This window comes from Procambarus clarkii, chromosome 73, assembly GCF_040958095.1.
Source record: "Procambarus clarkii isolate CNS0578487 chromosome 73, FALCON_Pclarkii_2.0, whole genome shotgun sequence".
NCBI classification, from domain to species: domain Eukaryota; kingdom Metazoa; phylum Arthropoda; class Malacostraca; order Decapoda; family Cambaridae; genus Procambarus; species Procambarus clarkii.
Window position 1 is genome coordinate 7,452,737 of NC_091222.1, and position 22,936 is coordinate 7,475,672.

Consider the following 22,936-nt stretch of genomic DNA (forward strand, 5'->3'; position numbering starts at 1 on the left):
TAAAAGGGTTGAAACCGAAGTTCTACTGAACTTACTGGATCCCATAGCCTCTCCGAGGCACAAACCAGGCTTTTACACAACCCCCCCCCCCTGCACCCGAGCTATGTCAACAGGCCGTTCTCCCTCTTCGCCCTTACATCATCACACACAGATCACAATAACGTGATGCATCAAATGAACAAATCCACAAGGGCCGTGATGAGGATTCAAACCTGTATCCGGGAGCATCCCAGACACTGCCTTAATCGACTGAGCTACGACAGGGTAAAAGGGTTGAAACCAAACTTCTACTGAACTTCCTGGATCCTTTTACCCTGTTGTAGCTCAGTCGATTTAGGCAGTGTCTGGGATGCTCCCGGACGCAGGTTCAAATCCTCAAATTTCACTTTTGACAATTGAGCACCTGCTACATCCAGATTCTAGGGAGGAAAGGAAGGACGATCTTACTGGATCCCATAGCCTCTCCGAGGCACAAACCAGGCTTTTACACAACCCACCCCCCCCCCTGCACCCGAGCTCAATTGTCAAAAGTGAAAAATTGGGTTTGTCGTCCGAATGCACCATATCAGTAAATTTTTTAATAATCTTTTAAAAATAGTAAATGCCACTATTTTTGCAAAATTATTACGAGATCTATTATTCTATAGAATAATGCATATAAATGCATATATGCATATAAATACAAAACAAGTAAATGTAAATAATTTTACCTTGCACCTAGATCCACCAAGCCTGTATGGCGCGCGTTTCAGTACTTCGGAAATCTAGAACTATCTTGAATCTCTAATCTGCAATGAAACAATACATATTATTGCACTTACCAAAACATGAATGAATGTAGAAAATACAGAACTATTAGCTGAATATCAAATAAATGGATTTAATCTATTTCACACAGATAGATATATTAGATATTATATTATATTCCTTTCCTCCCTAGAATCTGGATGTAGCAGGTGCTCAATTGTCAAAAGTGAAAAATTTGGTTTATTTAACATACACGCCATAGACCGGCTTGGGAAAAAAAGTTCGTAAAACCCAGGGGCCATAGACCGGCTTGGGAAAAAAAGTTCGTAAAACCCAGGGGCCATAGACCGGCTATGAAAGAAAATTTGAGAAAACCCTGGGGCCATAGAACGGTTATTTAATCCCCTGGAACGGATAATCATCTGTATCAAACCTTATTACAGGTAAAACCAGTAGGCAGTCTACTGTATTTTATTAAACTCTTATTAGAATAATAGATCTCGTAATAATTTTGCAAAAATAGTGGCATTTACTATTTTTAAAAGATTATTAAAAAATTTACTGATATGGTGCATTCGGAAGACAAACCCAATTTTTCACTTTTGACAATTGAGCACCTGCTACATCCAGATTCTAGGGAGGAAAGGAAGGACGATCTTACTGGATCCCATAGCCTCTCCGAGGCACAAACCAGGCTTTTACACCCCCCCCCCTGCACCCGAGCTCAATTGTCAAAAGTGAAAAATTGGGTTTGTCTTCCGAATGCACCATATCAGTAAATTTTTTAATAATCTTTTAAAAATAGTAAATGCCACTATTTTTGCAAAATTATTACGAGATCTATTATTCTATAGAATAATGCATATAAATGCATGTATGCATATAAATACAAAACAAGTAAATGTAAATAATTTTACCTTGCACCTAGATCCACCAAGCCTGTATGGCGCGCGTTTCAGTACTTCGGAAATCTAGAACTATCTTGAATCTCTAATCTGCAATGAAACAATACATATTATTGCACTTACCAAAACATGGATGAATGTAGAAAATACAGAACTATTAGCTGAATATCAAATAAATGGATTTAATCTATTTCACACAGATAGATATATTATATTCCTTTCCTCCCTAGAATCTGGATGTAGCAGGTGCTCAATTGTCAAAAGTGAAAAATTTGGTTTATTTAACATACACGCCATAGACCGGCTTGGGAAAAAAAGTTCGTAAAACCCAGGGGCCATAGACCGGCTTGGGAAAAAAAGTTCGTAAAACCCAGGGGCCATAGACCGGCTATGAAAGAAAATTTGAGAAAACCCTGGGGCCATAGAACGGCTATTTAATCCTCTTGAACGGACCTGTGCATGGACCACTGAGGCATCGAAAAAAAACACGGGCCATAGACCGGCTTGGGAAAAAAAAGCTAGGTTAGGCTAGGTAAAAGCTAGGTAAAAAAGAAAGGAGCTAGGTTAGACTATGTATGTTTAAATCTCTGATTTAAACAGAGCCAGTGTTCAGTCAAATAACTGAATTTATCAAATCTTATCCTTGTATAATATACAAGCTGATGTGAGATCCCTGTCTACATGAGGACTGGAACTTCTATCAACTAATCCATACATCAAACCTGTCCCTTACAGCCCACAATCTATCATTAGGAAAACAATGTGAGAAATCTTTAAGGAATTCTGATAAAGAAAGAGATCTAGGGGTGGTTCTAAATAGAAAACTATCACCTGAGGACCACATAAAGAACATTGTGTGAGGAGCCTATGCCATGCATTCCAACTTCAGAATTGCTCTTAAATACATGGATGGCGCAATACTAAAGAAATTGTTCACCACTTTTGCTAGTCCAAAGCTAGAATATGCAGCAGTTGTGGGGTGCCCTTATTGGGGTGCCATCACATGTAAACCAACCAAGCCCACAAATACGTCAACATGGACCAGCATTACACAGTCTAACATACTCTGTCAGATGTAACAACTAAATTTGTGAATTCAAGACCTAATCTATTGCATAATACAGTGTTAGTACGAGAAAAACATTACTTACATTCGAAGCCGTGTTTTAAAATGGCGGCGGTCTTGTTGTACTGACGCTCCACACTGTGTGTTCGTTTGCGTATGATGAACGTGTGACAATTTACTACAACAATTATTTAATTATTCTTATTCTTTATTTTACTATTTTTAGGGTACATGAAATTTCCAACTTATTAGCACACAATAATATAATTGCATTGTCATAACCTTTATATATTACGGAAAATACGATGACATGAACGAAGTCAAAGTGAAGTTGAAGTCAAAGTCATTCGCCGAACGTATTAGTCATTTTTTTTCTCCCAAACGATAGGGGATAACAAATCCACAGAGCATATAAGTGTACAGTAAAGTCAATTTTATTCAGGAAAGTACATACATAGTTGATTTACAAACATAATGTTGGATTTATAGATAGAGCTAGTGCATACAATACCTAAAGCCAATATAGTAGGCATATAGCATTTCAGGCAACCGGGCAGTATATATGGACCCCTTACTCAAATCTCTGAATATGTTAGATATTAAGTCCCTGCACATACTCTCATGTGTATTTTATATATATAAAACGCTGCACTGTAATGTCAATCCTGACCCTAAAAGCTTCCTAGAAGGTTGTAACAGATCCCATGAGCACCACACCAGAAACAAATACCTATTTGATATTCCAAGAGTACGACTTAGTCAAACTAGAAATGCTCTACAAATCAAGGGACCTCGAATGTGGAATGACCTTCCCAATTATGTTAAAAACTGTACCTCTCCCAACCAGTTTAAGATAAATAAAGATAAATTTATAAGTTAAGAAAAATTCCACAAATCAACAACCCTTTTACTGACCCAGTATTTACCCAAGTCTTTCCTAAATCTAAACTTATCCAATTTATACCCATTGTTTCGTGTTCTATCGTGTGTTGACAATTTTAATAACCTATTAATATCCCCTTTGTTATATCCATTCAGGAAATTGTGGTTGATCTCGAACCCATTGATAATGTGACGACTTATACAGAATTTTGTAACTATATCATCAAGATTGTAACCAGCTTAGCTAAATGTAGTGTGGGGTTCAGTCCCTAAGCCCATATATGTGCCTCTCTAACCATTTAGGTTACAGGGCAAAAACATAAAAACAAAGGTAACTGCAGAAGGCCTATTGGCCCTTACCAGGCATGCAGCTCCTATCTATAACAGATAAACACTAAGTACTACCTAATTAACTCAATGTAACCTACCTAACCACCAAAATGTCAATCCATATCTTTTATTTTAAACAATGCTGTTTTGTTGACCAAATTGTATTTTTACTCTTTTTCTGTCATGTTTCTCCCACCCCTGTTTTTTCCCTTTTTTCTTATTTTTTCTCAACATAATTCATACTTTAATTAGGCGGATCAGGACATCACCTGATCAAACACATCAAACATCGTTTGACCACCATCAAACACACACATTTCGTGTGTGTTTGACGCTCACTGATATGTACCAGCGTTGTTTTATATATGGTGCTATTCTATCTTACGCTTTGTTGCTCTTTTTTACCTACGGGCTCATAGAACATTCTATTGCGAAAACATTGGCACAAAAATGAATGACGTACATACAATAATAATGTCAGGACAGTGAAATAATTATAAACTTTCAAAGCGCTGTATCGCCCATGTGTCGTCTTGTCACCAATACTGGGTAACAGTTCCGCCACTTCCCACACTCTTGCGGGTGGGCAGCGACCATTATTCTACGTTTATATTCATATCACCGTGTTAGGAATTTCATTGCGAGTACATTGATACCAAAATTAACGCTGTAGGACAAGTGTGGAAGTGATAACAATCCCAAGAGTAAAAACATTTTGTTGCTCTTGGGCACTCACGGCGAGTCATCTACGTAGGTATTTATTGGGTGCTGGTATTCATATAACTTTTGGTGACCGTTTTTGCTGATGTTCTTCTAGAGAATGTTATTGCGAACACGTTGGTACCAAAATGAAATACATAGCTCAAGAACTAAGGTCAGGAGAGTAAAAAGAGTATACACATTTTTGTTTTGACGCTTAATTAAGGTTATTGTGAGTACTCATCGCCTGCCTAGAAACTGGAACTAGTAATTCCATCTATCATCATACTATCATACAAGAGGAGCCACACATCTATGGATCATCCAATAAAATCAGCAGACTTCTAGATGTTACTACTGCTCGGCTTAGACTCGGTTACAAGTATCTCTGGGAATTCTCATTATCTGCTGATGTAGACCTGACCAAATGTAAACTGTGTCAACAAAATTATTCGCACACCCTCCGTCACTATGTGATGGAGTGCGAAAAGATACATGAATTTAGAGACAATTCTATAACCAATGTTCCAGCGATGTGTCAATATTTCATTCAAAATGATCTGCTACCAGAAATTTTAGCCAAATATCCCCAGTTTGCTAACTGTAGGTAGTAACTGAGTGATTGTAACCTATCCACCGCTGCCCACTGGATGGGGGGCGGTGTGCAGGACAAACATGTAAATTTTGATACTAGCTCTCCACATATGTCAGTTGCTTAACACATTAGTGCGCGCGGCACTAGCTGGAAAACCAAGCAGGTTGTGTGCGCGGCGTTCTGGGCGCTCAAGCGTAAACACAAACAAGTTTATAATCTTTTCACGCTCCTAACCTCAATTCTCGAGCTACGTTTTTCATTTTGGTATCAATGCGTTGGCAATAAAATTCTCTACAAGATCATATGCATAAAATGTCACCGAAGCATTTGGTATCCCACCACGAAGTAAATAAACACGAAGATGACTCGCCGTGACACCCAAACAGGAAGTAAATGTTCATACTCTTTCGTTTGTTGCCAGCCTCACAGTCATCCTACAGCGCTCATTTTGAAATCACTGAACTCGCAATAAAATTCCCCACCCGGACATATGCCTATCAATGTCTAATTATGGTATCGGGTGACCCGCACGAGTGTGGGAACTGGGCGAAGCGTTAGCCTTGATTTCAGCAGGGACGACACTGTTGGGATGCAGTGCTTTGAATGTTTATACTTATTTCACTGTCCTGACATTATTTCTGGAGCTACGTATTTCATTTTTATAGCAATGTGTTCGCAATAGAAAGTTCTATAAGAACATGGGTAGAGTTGGCCAACACAGCATCAAATAAATTTGCGGGGAATAAAATCTTACGCGTGTTTGTACCCGTGAGCGTCAAAAGTTTTTACTTTGCTCATTTTTTCAAGTTTATACTTGTTTCACACCGTTTTTTTTGTATAGTGTTCGGAATAAAATTCCCTACACAGACATATGCATATCAAATACAATTCCTTGGAATTCACAGCTGTAGAGATGACGGAAAACACACAACCGGAACCCGCTCTTGACACTCCAACTCACACCCGCAACCCACAAAAAAAGTTTCTCTTGTTTCGTGTATACTTACTTTAGTTTTCGTGCTACAGTTCTCATTTAGGTATCAAAATATTCCTAAGAAAATAGACTACAATACTGAAACAATCTAAGACAATTATGTGTACTTACCAAAGCAAAGACGATTGTAGTAAAATAAGTTGAGCATTTTATCTTTACTCCACCTCCTTCAGGTACTGATTCCTGAAGTTGCTCAACAGATGTTCCTAGGTGGAGTGAAGCTGATGTAGGTGGTTATTTCTTGTCCACCCAATACACCCTTTTCCTGTGATAAGTGGTGTAGCAAGGTATGACGCAAAGTGGAACATCGCATGTCTTGCACGCTATGCCAGTTTCCTTCCTGATACCCGACTTTGCACACACTTCACACCTGCGACGTTTGGGGATTTTTACCAGCTCATGTTTCAATTTATAGTTCAGGCGAGTCTCTGCTATAACAACATGTCGCTGTTGTCTCTGGGTTGGCAATAAACTACTGTCTGAATCGTCGCTCTCACTATTGTTTTCAAACACTAATGTGGAATATGAATTATCTTCATCAGATTCAGCTTCAGCACTAGGTGTAGACGTGAAAAGAGGGCGCCTTACACCCGACGGGCCAGGTGTTGACGGGTCAGCAGCAGGATACACAGGACCAGTGTCATGATTTATGTCTGGAGCATGAACTAGATGTGGAGATGGTGTAGTTGTTGCAGGCCACTCTGCCTTGTCAAATTTCAATAAAGACCAAATAGCAACTTCATGGAACTAGAGCAGAGTTAGTTTCCTTCGATCATCTGTGTTGGCCTTGTACAATGCATAAGCGTTTTGCAATGCCATTTGCAAGAAATAAAATGTTATTTTCTTGGTCCACTTGTGACATTTCCTGGCGAAATGGTAATACTTTACCATTTGATCAAAGTGGTCAACACCCTTCATGAACTTATTGTAGTCAACAATTGCCTGTGGTTTGTTCACCACAACCTGCTGTAGTCTTACTGTTCCATCTGCCCTGTGAACTCGTTTTCTTTTCTGAACTTTCTTTGTGTCTGCATTGTGTAGGTTGGGCGAGGGGAGAGCCGAGGGGAGGCCGAGGGGAGAGAGATCCGATTGCTCCACGTGACAACAAAACAATGGGCCTGTCACGTGACCCAGTAGGCCGACGTGACTTGCGGCCTACCCGAGAGAACAGGAATTTCATGGCGCGGAGTTTGAAACAAACCCCAGGTAAATCGGATTTAAACTGGATTTTTTACAAATATTTTAAACCGCACCGTAAATTTACGTCGTGATCCGACAAGAGGTTAGGGAAAACGCCCGTAATTCCAAGTCGAAAATCCAGGAAAGTGTTAATTTAGAACCTGTACTTGAGGTCGATCTCGAACCCATTGTTGATGTGATGACTTATATTGAATTTTGTAACTAGTTCATCAAGATTGTAACTTGCTTAGCTAAATGAATTGTGGGGTTCAGTCCCTGAGCCCATTATGTGCCTCTGTAACCCTTTCCACAACCGCCCACAAGATGGGTATGGGGTGCATAATGGGGTGGGGTGTCTTGGCCAAACGTGCCACATCAAAACCTCAAGTTGACATTGAATGTGAATTAACAATGGGACAAGTAAGATTTATACTAATACATTTATACTAACTCTGTTGAGCGTTGACCATTTATACATCAAATCTGTTGATGTGAGCACTTTAGTTTAGTCTGCCGTTTAAAGAAAAAAAGAGCATATCAATGGTATATCACAGAAAACGAATTTATCATAAACTCATGTATTTGTCTTATCATATTGAACTGCATTCATATTTTTAATATATAACAATATGAATATACAAATTTCTGTAAATCCCCTACCATGTTGGAATCTGTGGAAATGAATGAGCAAATGTGCTGGCTGAAGGCGCTGAAGGAAACCACATTGGTTTCATTTTGGATACAAATGTCCATGGAGATTCAAAATGGAAACTAATTATATAGTTGAACCTGCAGAGAGGAGTTTAAGAATCTGTGTTGAGAGTGATGGACACAGCCTTCACAATTATACTTCAGAGAATGTAAACATCTAAGAGTCATTAGAAATATGTGTAGAATAATAAACCCTACATTGTTTGAGTTAGGGAAAACACCATTTGTGATATATAGATACTATAGCTGTTCCTAAAGATTCACCCCATTTTGCACCAGCAAGATAACATATAAGATTTTAAGAGTTGACGAATGTTAATATTCTTGTTTGATAAACTGTGAACTTGAGACATAGTTAATAAGAACATTCCAATTATAACACAACAAAAAGTTTTCAGAATCTTTAACACCACTTTCCAGCAACTTATATAATTTATATAAATTATTTTAGGGAATAATACATAAATTATATATTTAAACATGATATAGTGTTTAGTGGAATGCATAAGGAGTCAAATTGTGTTAAAAAGAGCGATTTTTAGAAAATTTGGAAAACTACTTTTTTCTGTTCAAATTATAACTAAATGGATTTTAAAGGTTTCACTCAGCCAATATATATCATTCACAATTTATTAATGAATTTTACAAAAAAACACCATAAATTTTATATTTAAACATGTAAAAACTATTTGCTTTACATTTGGAAGAAAATAATTGTAGAAAAACAATTTATAATTAAACCTTTGTGTTTGGATTTTTTGAGTAAAAGTTTCTCAAAGGCTCTCCTGCACCATTCTCAATGCAAATCATTCCCACACCTATGGGAAGAGATAGGCGAACGTTGTGTAGATGATTTGTGTTTGCTGGGTTATCTGTTGACTTCGTGTTATAATCTGTTGACATCGTGTTGTTATCTGTTGTCCTCGCGTTATTATCTGTTGAACTTGTGTTATTATCTGTTGTCTTCGCATTATCCGATGTCCTTGCGTTTTAACTGTTGTCCTCGTGTTATTAGCTGTTGACCTCGCGTTATTTGCTGTTGATCTCGCGTTATTATCTGTTGTCCTCGCGTTATTAACTGTTGTCCTCGTGTTATAAGCTTTTGATCTCGCGTTATTAGCTGTTGTCCTCGTGTTATAAGCTTTAGATCTAGCGTTATTAGCTGTTGTCTTCGCGTTATTAGCTGTTGTCCTCGCGTTATTATCTGTTGTCCTCGTGTTATTATCTGTTAACCTCGTGTTATTATCTGTTGACCTCGCGTTATTATCTGTTGTCCCCGTAATATTATCTGTTGTCCTCGTGGTATTATCTGTTGTCCTCGCGTTATTAACTGTTGATCTCGCATTATTAGCTGTTGACCTTGTGGTATTATCTGTTGTCCTCGCGTTATTACCTGTTGTCCTCGTGTTTTTAGCTGTTATCCTCGCGTTATTAACTATTGTCCTCATGTTATTACCTGTTGACCTCGCGTTATTAGCTGTTGACCTCGCGTTATTAGCTGTTGTCCTCGTGTTATTAGCTGTTGACCTCGCGTTATTAGCGGTTGACCTTGCGTTATTAGCTGTTGTACTCGCGGTATTAGCTGTTGTCCTCGTGGTATTATCTGTTGTTATCGTGTTAATATCTGTTGTCTTTGCTTTATGATCTGTTGTCCTCGCGGTTTTATCTGTTGAACTCGTGTTATTATCTATTGTCCTCGCGTTATTATCTGTTATCCTCGTTGTATTACATGTTGACCTCGTGTTATTATCTGTTGTCCTCACGTTATTATCTGTTGACTTCGTGTTATAATCTGTTGACATCATGTTGTTATCTGTTGTCCTCGCGTTATTATCTGTTGAACTCGTGTTATTATCTGTTGTCTTCGCATTATTATCCGTTGTCCTTGCGTTTTAACTGTTGTCCTCGTGTTATTAGCTGTTGACCTCGCGTTATTTGCTGTTGATCTCGCGTTATTAACTGTTGTCCTCGTGTTATAAGCTTTTGATCTCGCGTTATTAGCTGTTGTCCTCGTGTTATAAGCTTTTGATCTAGCGTTATTAGCTGTTGACTTCGCGTTATTAGCTGTTGTCCTCGCGTTATTATCTGTTGTCCTCGTGTTATTATCTGTTAACCTCGTGTTATTATCCGTTGACCTCGCGTTATTAGCTGTTGACCTCGCGTTATTATCTGTTGTCCCCGTAATATTATCTGTTGTCCTCGTGGTATTATCTGTTGTCCTCGCGTTATTAACTGTTGATCTCGCATTATTAGCTGTTGACCTTGTGGTATTATCTGTTGTCCTCGCGTTATTACCTGTTGTCCTCGTGTTTTTAGCTGTTATCCTCGCGTTATTCCCTATTGTCCTCGTGTTATTACCTATTGACCTCGCGTTATTAGCTGTTGACCTCGCGTTATTAGCTGTTGTCCTCTCGTTATTAGCTGTTGTCCTCGTGTTATTAGCTGTTGACCTTGCATTATTAGCTGTTGTCCGCGCGTTACTATCTGTTGAACTCGTGTTATTATCTGTTGTCCTCGCGTTATTATCTTTTGTCCTCGTTGTATTACCTGTTGACCTCGTGTTATTATCTGTTTTCCTCGCGTTATTATCTGTTGACTTCGTGTTATAATTTTTTGACATCGTGTTGTTATCTGTTGTTCTCGCGTTATTATCTGTTGTCCTCGCGTTATTAACTGTTGTCCTGGTTTTACTAGCTGTTGACCTCGCGTCATTAGCTGTTGACTTGCGATATTAGCTGTTGACCTCGCGTTATTAGCTGTTGCCTTTGCGTTAATAACTGTTGACCTCGCGTTATTATTGGTGTTCCTCGCGTTACTAGCTGTTGACCTCGCGTTATTAGCGGTGTTCCTTGGGGTTTTAGCTGTTGACTTCCTGTTATAAGCTGTTGTCCTCGCGTTATTATCTGTTGTCCTCATGTTATTATCTGCTGACCTCGTGTTATTATCTGTTGACCTCGCATTATTAGTTGTTGACCTCGCGTTATTAGCTGTTGACTTCGCGTTATTAGCTGGTGTCCTCGCGTTATTATCTGTTGTCCTCGTGTTATTATCTGTTGTCCTTGAGTTATTAACTGATGACCACGCGTTATTAACTGTTGACATCGTGGTATTAGCTGTTGTCCTGGTGTTATTAGCTGTTGACCTCGCGTTATTAGCTGTTGACCTCGCGTTATTAGTTGCTGTCCTCGCGTTATTAACTGTTGATCTCGCGTTATTAGCTGTTGTCCTCGTGTTATTAGCTGTTGACCTCGCGTTACTAGCTGTTGTCCTCGTGTTATTAGCTGTTGACCTCGCGTTATTAGCGGTTGACCTTGCGTTTTAGCTGTTGTCCTCGCGGTATTAGCTGTTGTCCTCGTCGTATTATCTGTTGTTATCGTGTTAATATATGTTGTCTTTGCTTTATGATCTGTTGTCCTCGCGTTATTATCTGTTGAACTCGTGTTATTATCTATTGTCCTCGCGTTATTATCTGTTATCCTCGTTGTATTACATGTTGACCTCGTGTTATTATCTGTTGTCCTCGCGTTATTATCTGTTGACTTCGTGTTATAATCTGTTGACATTGTGTTGTTATCTGTTGTCCTCGCGTTATTATCTGTTGAACTCGTGTTATTATCTGTTGTCCTCGCGTTATTAACTGTTGATCTCGCATTATTAGCTGTTGACCTTGTGGTATTATCTGTTGTCCTCGCGTTATTACCTGTTGTCCTCGTGTTTTTAGCTGTTATCCTCGCGTTATTCCCTATTGTCCTCGTGTTATTACCTGTTGACCTCGCGTTATTAGCTGTTGACCTCGCGTTATTAGCTGTTGTCCTCTCGTTATTAGCTGTTGTCCTCGTGTTATTAGCTGTTGACCTTGCGTTATTAGCTGTTGTCCACGCGTTACTATCTGTTGAACTCGTGTTATTATCTGTTGTCCTCGCGTTATTATCTTTTGTCCTCGTTGTATTACCTGTTGACCTCGTGTTATTATCTGTTTTCCTCGCGTTATTATCTGTTGACTTCGTGTTATAATTTTTTGACATCGTGTTGTTATCTGTTGTTCTCGCGTTATTATCTGTTGTCCTCGCGTTATTAACTGTTGTCCTGGTTTTACTAGCTGTTGACCTCGCGTTATTAGCTGTTGACTTGCGATATTAGCTGTTGACCTCGCGTTATTAGCTGTTGTCCTCGTGTTATTAGCTGTTGACCTCGCGTTACTAGCTGTTGTCCTCGTGTTATTAGCTGTTGACCTCGCGTTATTAGCGGTTGACCTTGCGTTTTAGCTGTTGTCCTCGCGGTATTAGCTGTTGTCCTCGTGGTATTATCTGTTGTTATCGTGTTAATATATGTTGTCTTTGCTTTATGATCTGTTGTCCTCGCGTTATTATCTGTTGAACTCGTGTTATTACCTATTGTCCTCGCGTTATTATCTGTTATCCTCGTTGTATTACATGTTGACCTCGTGTTATTATCTGTTGTCCTCGCGTTATTATCTGTTGACTTCGTGTTATAATCTGTTGACATCGTGTTGTTATCTGTTGTCCTCACGTTATTATCTGTTGAACTCGTGTTATTATCTGTTGTCCTCGCGTTATTAACTGTTGATCTCGCATTATTAGCTGTTGACCTTGTGGTATTATCTGTTGTCCTCGCGTTATTACCTGTTGTCCTCGTGTTTTTAGCTGTTATCCTCGCGTTATTCCCTATTGTCCTCGTGTTATTACCTGTTGACCTCGCGTTATTAGCTGTTGACCTCGCGTTATTAGCTGTTGTCCTCTCGTTATTAGCTGTTGTCCTCGTGTTATTAGCTGTTGACCTTGCGTTATTAGCTGTTGTCCACGCGTTACTATCTGTTGAACTCGTGTTATTATCTGTTGTCCTCGCGTTATTATCTTTTGTCCTCGTTGTATTAAATGTTGACCTCGTGTTATTATCTGTTTTCCTCGCGTTATTATCTGTTGACTTCGTGTTATAATTTTTTGACATCGTGTTGTTATCTGTTGTTCTCGCGTTATTATCTGTTGTCCTCGCGTTATTAACTGTTGTCCTGGTTTTACTAGCTGTTGACCTCGCGTTATTAGCTGTTGACTTGCGATATTAGCTGTTGACCTCGCGTTATTAGCTGTTGTCCTCGTGTTATTAGCTGTTGACCTCGCGTTACTAGCTGTTGTCCTCGTGTTATTAGCTGTTGACCTCGCGTTATTAGCGGTTGACCTTGCGTTTTAGCTGTTGTCCTCGCGGTATTAGCTGTTGTCCTCGTGGTATTATCTGTTGTTATCGTGTTAATATATGTTGTCTTTGCTTTATGATCTGTTGTCCTCGCGTTATTATCTGTTGAACTCGTGTTATTATCTATTGTCCTCGCGTTATTATCTGTTATCCTCGTTGTATTACATGTTGACCTCGTGTTATTATCTGTTGTCCTCGCGTTATTATCTGTTGACTTCGTGTTATAATCTGTTGACATCGTGTTGTTATCTGTTGTCCTCGCGTTATTATCTGTTGAACTCGTGTTATTATCTGTTGTCCTCGCGTTATTAACTGTTGATCTCGCATTATTAGCTGTTGACCTTGTGGTATTATCTGTTGTCCTCGCGTTATTACCTGTTGTCCTCGTGTTTTTAGCTGTTATCCTCGCGTTATTCCCTATTGTCCTCGTGTTATTACCTGTTGACCTCGCGTTATTAGCTGTTGACCTCGCGTTATTAGCTGTTGTCCTCTCGTTATTAGCTGTTGTCCTCGTGTTATTAGCTGTTGACCTTGCGTTATTAGCTGTTGTCCACGCGTTACTATCTGTTGAACTCGTGTTATTATCTGTTGTCCTCGCGTTATTATCTTTTGTCCTCGTTGTATTACCTGTTGACCTCGTGTTATTATCTGTTTTCCTCGCGTTATTATCTGTTGACTTCGTGTTATAATTTTTTGACATCGTGTTGTTATCTGTTGTTCTCGCGTTATTATCTGTTGTCCTCGCGTTATTAACTGTTGTCCTGGTTTTACTAGCTGTTGACCTCGCGTTATTAGCTGTTGACTTGCGATATTAGCTGTTGACCTCGCGTTATTAGCTGTTGTCCTCGTGTTATTAGCTGTTGACCTCGCGTTACTAGCTGTTGTCCTCGTGTTATTAGCTGTTGACCTCGCGTTATTAGCGGTTGACCTTGCGTTTTAGCTGTTGTCCTCGCGGTATTAGCTGTTGTCCTCGTGGTATTATCTGTTGTTATCGTGTTAATATATGTTGTCTTTGCTTTATGATCTGTTGTCCTCGCGTTATTATCTGTTGAACTCGTGTTATTATCTATTGTCCTCGCGTTATTATCTGTTATCCTCGTTGTATTACATGTTGACCTCGTGTTATTATCTGTTGTCCTCGCGTTATTATCTGTTGACTTCGTGTTATAATCTGTTGACATCGTGTTGTTATCTGTTGTCCTCGCGTTATTATCTGTTGAACTCGTGTTATTATCTGTTGTCCTCGCGTTATTAACTGTTGATCTCGCATTATTAGCTGTTGACCTTGTGGTATTATCTGTTGTCCTCGCGTTATTACCTGTTGTCCTCGTGTTTTTAGCTGTTATCCTCGCGTTATTCCCTATTGTCCTCGTGTTATTACCTGTTAACCTCGCGTTATTAGCTGTTGACCTCGCGTTATTAGCTGTTGTCCTCTCGTTATTAGCTGTTGTCCTCGTGTTATTAGCTGTTGACCTTGCGTTATTAGCTGTTGTCCACGCGTTACTATCTGTTGAACTCGTGTTATTATCTGTTGTCCTCGCGTTATTATCATTTGTCCTCGTTGTATTACCTGTTGACCTCGTGTTATTATCTGTTTTCCTCGCGTTATTATCTGTTGACTTCGTGTTATAATTTTTTGACATCGTGTTGTTATCTGTTGTTCTCGCGTTATTATCTGTTGTCCTCGCGTTATTAACTGTTGTCCTGGTTTTACTAGCTGTTGACCTCGCGTTATTAGCTGTTGACTTGCGATATTAGCTGTTGACCTCGCGTTATTAGCTGTTGCCTTTGCGTTAATAACTGTTGACCTCGCGTTATTATTGGTGTTCCTCGCGTTACTAGCTGTTGACCTCGCGTTATTAGCGGTGTTCCTTGGGGTTTTAGCTGTTGACTTCCTGTTATAAGCTGTTGTCCTCGCGTTATTATCTGTTGTCCTCATGTTATTATCTGCTGACCTCGTGTTATTATCTGTTGACCTCGCATTATTAGTTGTTGACCTCGCGTTATTAGCTGTTGACTTCGCGTTATTAGCTGGTGTCCTCGCGTTATTATCTGTTGTCCTCGTGTTATTATCTGTTGTCCTTGAGTTATTAACTGATGACCACGCGTTATTAACTGTTGACATCGTGGTATTAGCTGTTGTCCTGGTGTTATTAGCTGTTGACCTCGCGTTATTAGCTGTTGACCTCGCGTTATTAGTTGTTGTCCTCGCGTTATTAACTGTTGATCTCGCGTTATTAGCTGTTGTCCTCGTGTTATTAGCTGTTGACCTCGCGTTACTAGCTGTTGTCCTCGTGTTATTAGCTGTTGACCTCGCGTTATTAACGGTTGACCTTGCGTTTTAGCTGTTGTCCTCGCGGTATTAGCTGTTGTCCTCGTGGTAATATCTGTTGTTATCGTGTTAATATATGTTGTCTTTGCTTTATGATCTGTTGTCCTCGCGTTATTATCTGTTGAACTCGTGTTATTATCTATTGTCCTCGCGTTATTATCTGTTATCCTCGTTGTATTACATGTTGACCTCGTGTTATTATCTGTTGTCCTCGCGTTATTATCTGTTGACTTCGTGTTATAATCTGTTGACATCGTGTTGTTATCTGTTGTCCTCGCGTTATTATCTGTTGAAGTCGTGTTATTATCTGTTGTCTTCGCATTATTATCCGTTGTCCTTGCGTTTTAACTGTTGTCCTCGTGTTATTAGCTGTTGACCTCGCGTTATTTGCTGTTGATCTCGCGTTATTATCTGTTGTCCTCGCGTTATTAACTGTTGTCCTCGTGTTATAAGCTTTTGATCTCGCGTTATTAGCTGTTGTCCTCGTGTTATAAGCTTTAGATCTAGCGTTATTAGCTGTTGACTTCGCGTTATTAGCTGTTGTCCTCGCGTTATTATCTGTTGTCCTCGTGTTATTATTTGTTAACCTCGTGTTATTATCTGTTGACCTCGCGTTATTAGCTGTTGACCTCGCGTTATTATCTGTTGTCCCCGTAATATTATCTGTTGTCCTCGCGGTATTATCTGTTGTCCTCGCGTTATTAACTGTTGATATCGCATTATTAGCTGTTGACCTTGTGGTATTATCTGTTGTCCACGCGTTATTACCTGTTGTCCTCGTGTTTTTAGCTGTTATCCTCGCGTTATTAACTATTGTCCTTGTGTTATTACCTGTTGACCTCGCGTTATTAGCTGTTGACCTCGCGTTATTAGCTGTTGTCCTCGCTTTATTATCTGTTGTCCTCGTGTTATTATCTGTTGTCCTCGCGCTATTAACTGTTTTCTTCGTTTTATTAGCTGTTGACCTCGCGTTATTAGCTGTTGACTTCGCGTTATTAGCTGTTGACCTCGCGTTATTGGCTGTTGTCCTCGCGTTATTAGCTGCTGACCTCGCGTTATTAGCTGTTGACTTCGCGTTTTAAGCTGTTGTCCTCGCGTTATTATCTGTTGTCCTCGTGTTATTTTCTGTTAACCTCGTGTTATTATCTGTTGACCTCGCGTTATTAGCTGTTGACCTTGCGTTATTAGCTGTTGACTTCGCGTTATTAGCTGTTGTCCTCGCGTTATTATCTGTTGTCCCCGTGATATTATCTGTTGTCCTCGTGGTATTATCTGTTGTCCTCGCGTTATTAACTGTTGATGTCGCAATATTAGCTGTTGACCTCGTGTTATTATCTGTTGACCTCGCGTTATTACCTGTTTACCTCGCGTTTTTAGCTGTTGACTTCGCGTTATTAGCTGTTGCCCTCACTTTATTATCTGTTGTCCTCGTGTTATTATCTGTTGTCCTCGCGTTATTAACTGTTTTCTTCGTTTTATTAGCTGTTGACCTCGCGTTATTAGCCGTTGACTTTGCGTTATTAGCTGTTGACCTCGCGTTATTAGCTGTTGTCCTCGCGTTATTACCTGTTGACCTCGCGTTATTAGCTTTTCACTTCGCGCTATATGCTGTTGTCCTCTCGTTATTATCTGTTGTCCTCGTGTTATTATCTGTTGTTCTCTCGTTATTAACTATTGACCTCGCGTTATTAGCTGTTGACATCGTGGTATTAGCTATTGTCCTCGTGTTATTAGCTGTTGACCTCGCGTTATTATCTGTTGACCTCTCGTTATTATCTGTTGTCCTCGCGTTATTAGCTGTTGACCTCGCGTTATTAGCTGTTGACCTCGCATTATTAGCTGTTGTCCTCGTGTTATTAGCTGTTGACCTCGCGTTATTAGCGGTTGACCTTGCGTTATTAGCTGTTATCCTCGCTTTATTAGCTGTTGTCCTCGCGTTAACTATTTTCCTTTTGTTATTAGCTGTTGACCGCGTTATTAGCTATTAATTTTGCGTTATTATCTGTTGACCTCGTGTTATTATCTGTTGTCCTCGCGTTATTATCTGTTGTCCTCGAGTTATTACCTGTTGTCTTCTCGTTATCTGTTGTCCCTCGCGTTATTATCTGTTGAACTCGTGTTATTATCTGTTGTCCTCGCCTTATTATCTCTTGTCATTGCGTTATTAACTGTTGTCTTCATGTTATTATCTGTTGTCCTCACGTTATTAACTGTTGTCCTCGTGTTATTAGCTATTGAACTCGCGTTACTAGCTGTTGTTCTCGCGTTATTATCTCTTGTTCTTGCGTTATTAACTGTTGTCCTCGCGTTATTATCTGTTGTCCTCGCATTATTATCTGTTGTACTCGTGTTATTATCTGTTGACCTCGTGTTATTATCTGTTGGCCTCGCGTTATTAGCTGTTGACCTTGCGTTATTTGTCGGGAAACCGACACACACACTTATATAACAGTCTCCCTTAGTCTGTAATCCCTTCAGGATGGAAAATGGGAGACTCCGTGACGTCATCGACTCCGTGATGTCATGGATGTCATCGTATATTTACAATATGAAACATTGTTAATAGACTAGTTTAGCATCTAGAGTTAACAAAAAAGTAATCCATAAGACTGAATATAATTATTTACATCAAATTGTAGCTAGGTTCCCTTGTTAATGTAAAATTACTTTGAGTGAGGAACCAGGCTCTCAGGGGCGTTGGTAGCCCAGGGTGTCATGTACTGACGCTCGCACTACAGAACAATAACAAACTAAGAGTGCTAGTGTTTTGCGTTACTGGTCACATTGGATAGACCTACTCTGTTCCAAGAAACTACCATAGCGACACCACTAATTCAACTAGAGCACTCCAGTATCCGGCTTATCAAGTATTTTTTTGTATCTGATTTTAATGTGCACATTTATTTATTTATAAAAATAAGTCGGTCATAATGTATGAACAACCCATACCACATGTACGTGTACCCCAGATTACACTCTCCTATTTCATGCCATATCAGTAATTGATATGTTTAGGGAACTTTGATTAATTCCTTGCATCCCATACAGGTAAATTGTGAGAGGAGCAACAAGAAGTTGAGCAGACAGTTGGTTCATACACATTACTATTTGTTTGCCAAGCTTTGTTCTTCCCACAAGCCGCCATTATGTGGCACAAGGAGGCACAGGGCCACACCCTATCTGAGGCTACACCTACACGCCTTACCAGGCCCACACTACTGGTACAACTAAGCCAATTTTAATAGTCTTAGTAGTCATAATTAGTATTTATTACTAGTAGATTAGACCACCATATGTGGTATGATATTAATAAGTAGACCACCACATGTGGTATATTATAATGATAAAAGGTAAACAATTGGTAGTTTAAGAAGGAACCATAACAAAGTGGTTTAGGCTACCAATTGTCCCTCCCAATAGTGTGTAAGAAGATTTCAGCCAGTTTACAAGTATATACAGTCCACTCAATTAATTTTTACTTACTAAGAAAAATAAATAAGACATAACTTTATCTTATTAAAGTCAATTTGAAAAAGAGAGATTAGCTGTTTGGAATTTCCCCACATTATTTTGGTCCTTCGAACCGGATATTATACATACATATAGTGCAATATTACCTACACACATTATAGCAGGAATACACTGCTATATTATTGCATTTTTTCTAGCCTAACTTTTCAATCTCATAGCAAACAGAACTTACAACAAGCACTATTATTGTTCTAGCAGTACCAAAGGAACAATTGTGCTTATTTCATTTCATTACAAGAGGTTGATAAGAGGCTACTTTACTTATAAGTTACTTATAAATGTTTTTTGTAATTATTGCATTATTACTGCCATTACTGTAACAATTACTGCATGCCACATTATTTACAACTAATTCTTGCACAAGGGTAGGACATTTTAGGCTGGTGTTGTACAGCAACCTAGTCTAATTTATTGTGCTAACCTAGTGTAAGGGTAAGAATTTTACACTTGTCTAGAGTTGAACACATATTACAACCTAGCAAGTACATATTTTTATGCAGTATTTAAGACAACCCAAGTTGTGTTGTCAATATGATATCAATATAACTATAAGTATAATTTAACTATAATCATTACACCTTTGAGTGTTAACTTGTGTCTCTGTACCAACCAAGAGTGATAATGAGGGGCTAACTTGCGGATTCCAGCATTGATACAGGTCTACCACTCAAATTATAGTGTGTATGATTATACAGTGTATATTTAAATAAATGATAAGTAGCTCTAGTTCGGAAACTAGTGGCTCTACTAATACAAGTGCCAGAAATAGTCCTGACACTAGTCCATACGACTAACAAGTACTTCCAAGATGTCTACTGTCACAAATGTCCACATAACCCTCACAGGATTGAGGGGACATTTATCACGGCAAATTAGCACATGAGTAAACAAACTCCAGTTAACTATGCAGCACTGGAAAACTATCTTAGGCTTACACGGAACAAATATGACCGTGTGTTGCAACAAATGAAAGAATATCAAGATTTACTTCAGAATACCAGTGTTGATGGTGATACAATGAAAGATGTATTACAAGAACATTCCGATTATGAAGATGCAATGTTTATAAAGTTGAAACACTTTGATGATATCATACATGCTCATAAAGCCAATATAAATATTGTAACCACAACTTCCCAGAACCAGACAGCACCAGAAGTCAAATTGCCATCACTTAGTCTACCAACTTTTTCTGGAACAGAAGACGAGAGTTGGGACGGTTTCTGGAGCAAATTTGTCGATTCTGTGAATTCTAATGTCAATGTGCCAAAAACAACAAAGTTTACATACTTACAGAGTGTCTTGAAGGATGATGCGTATCAGGTAGTCTGTAATCTGAATCACACAGATGATGATTATGACAATGCAGTACAACTCCTGAAAGATAATTACGCTAAACCTGAAAGGACCATCATATTTCTAACACAGAAACTGTTAGACATTAAACCTCCAAATAATACTGCAGTCTCACTCCAAGCCTTCAGATTGGAGCTTGAGTCCATGCTCAAGGCTCTTAAAAATAAATTGAACTTGGATGAGTCAGACTGGATAATACAAGTCCATATGACACGAAAATTACCCAGGGACATACTGGATAATTTGTTTGTACTAGTTTGTTTGTTGTACATACTTGTTTGTACTAGTAGGTAAGTCATCCTTAGCTGTAAATGAGATTACAAAGGGTTTACAAACCATCATAGAACGAGAAAGAGTTAATCCAGAAGGAAAAACGACATCTAAACCTACGTCTGCTACTAATAGTAAACAACAGAGTACAAACAGTACTCCAAACAAAGCTAAAACATCTTCCCCCTCCACAAAGTGGAATCAGGGCAGTGTAGGAACATATGCAGTTGGTCCCTCCAAACCTACAGTTAACGCGTCACCCAAAACGGTGACTCCTCAAGATACTGTTAATGTCTGGAGACCATGTGTGTTTTGTGAGCAATCACATTCCATGTACAATTGCAGACGCTACCCTGATCGTGCAACACGCATAAAACGACTCAAGGAGTTACATAGATGTAGCAAGTGTATAAGGGAACATCATCCTGACAATTGCACAACTGCAATGCGCACCTGCAATAAGGGTCAACACCATACTGCACTTTGTGGGGACACAAGTACAAAGTCTCCCAAACCACAGGAGGAGGAAGGAGCTACAGCATCAGTACAGCTTTGTACTGTGTTACCTGACATAAGTGTCTTCTTGACAAGGTCTAATCATAAATCAGCTCTACCTACTGCACGATTGATCATTAGAAATGGAAAGAATAAGGCCACCGTACGTGGATTATTTGATCAAGGGTCCCAACTGACCTTTATATCCAAGGAGTTGGTAGATAAACTGAAACTTACACCTGTAGAGGAGACACGGATAAACATAGCAGGATTCCTGACTAACTCAGGAGCCCGAGCTTACAGGGTAGTACGACCCAAAGTACGATTAGGAGGTTATGTACGGAAAGTACCAGCACTGGTAGTAGATAGATTCCCAACAGACCTGTATATAGAAGGTCTAGGAACAACAGCCAAATTCCTGGAAGAAAAGGGAATTCCTTTGGCTGATAACATTATATCAGACAACCTTTCCAATATTGGAATCCTTATGGGATCAGATGTCTACCATAAGTTTATCATAGGAAAGGAAGATTACCACGGTATGAACGTGTTACCATCTGCAGGTGGCTATTTACTAACAGGCCCAGTATTACGGCTAAAACAACTCGCACCTGTAGATCACCAACATGCCAACACAGTAATGGTTGCATGACTAGGAGAACAGTCTCCACTGCAACTCAAAGACATATCCGAGGATGAGCTTGATCCCCCAGTATATAAGTTATTGGGACCTGGCAACTCTCGGCATTGTCCCTGAACAACCTAGCCCAGATGATGACTGGACTTACAAACTATAGCTAGACTCAGTTATCTACAGAAATAATCAGTACTGGGTCAGGTTACCATGGAAGCTGAATCACCCTCAGCTACCCATCAACTACTTCATGGCACAAAATCAATTAAGATCACAGGTGTTACGCTTACAAAGACAACCTGAGAACTTGAAGTTGTGCCATGAAATAATACAGAAGCAGCTCAATGACAAATTTATCGAAGTTGTAACAAATGATAACCCAAAGGAAGGACACTATCTGCCACACCATCATGTACAGAAGAATTCTGCTACTACCCCACTACGGATAGTATTTAATTGCAGTGCTAAGATGGGACAGAATAGTGTTTCGTTAAATGACTGCCTTCAAACTGGCCCTAGCCTAACACAAAGGCTTTATGACGTGCTGTTAAAGTTTCGTATAGGGACTTATGCATATACGGCTGACATTAGCAAGGCATTCCTTAGGGTAGGTCTTCAGGAAGAAGACCGGAACTACACAAAGTTCCAATGGATTAAGGATCCAAATGATCCAAACAGTGAAATAATCACTTATCGGTTTGCGTCTGTTTTGTTCGGGGCCACGAGCTCACCATTTCTGCTTCAAGCTACCTTGGATACGCACTTGAAGAAGTCCAATAGCCCGAACAAGACGGAAATTAGCGAAAACCTGTATGTGGATAATTTTCAAGGAACAACCAACAGTGAAAGTAAGCTGTTGGACATATACCATGAGGCCAATCGAGAATTAATGGGAGCTAATATGCCTCTCCAGTCTTGGGTCTCTAACAATGACAAATTAAAACAACTGATCGCAACTGAATTTCCCGACTACCAAGTACCCGAGATGACAAAGGTACT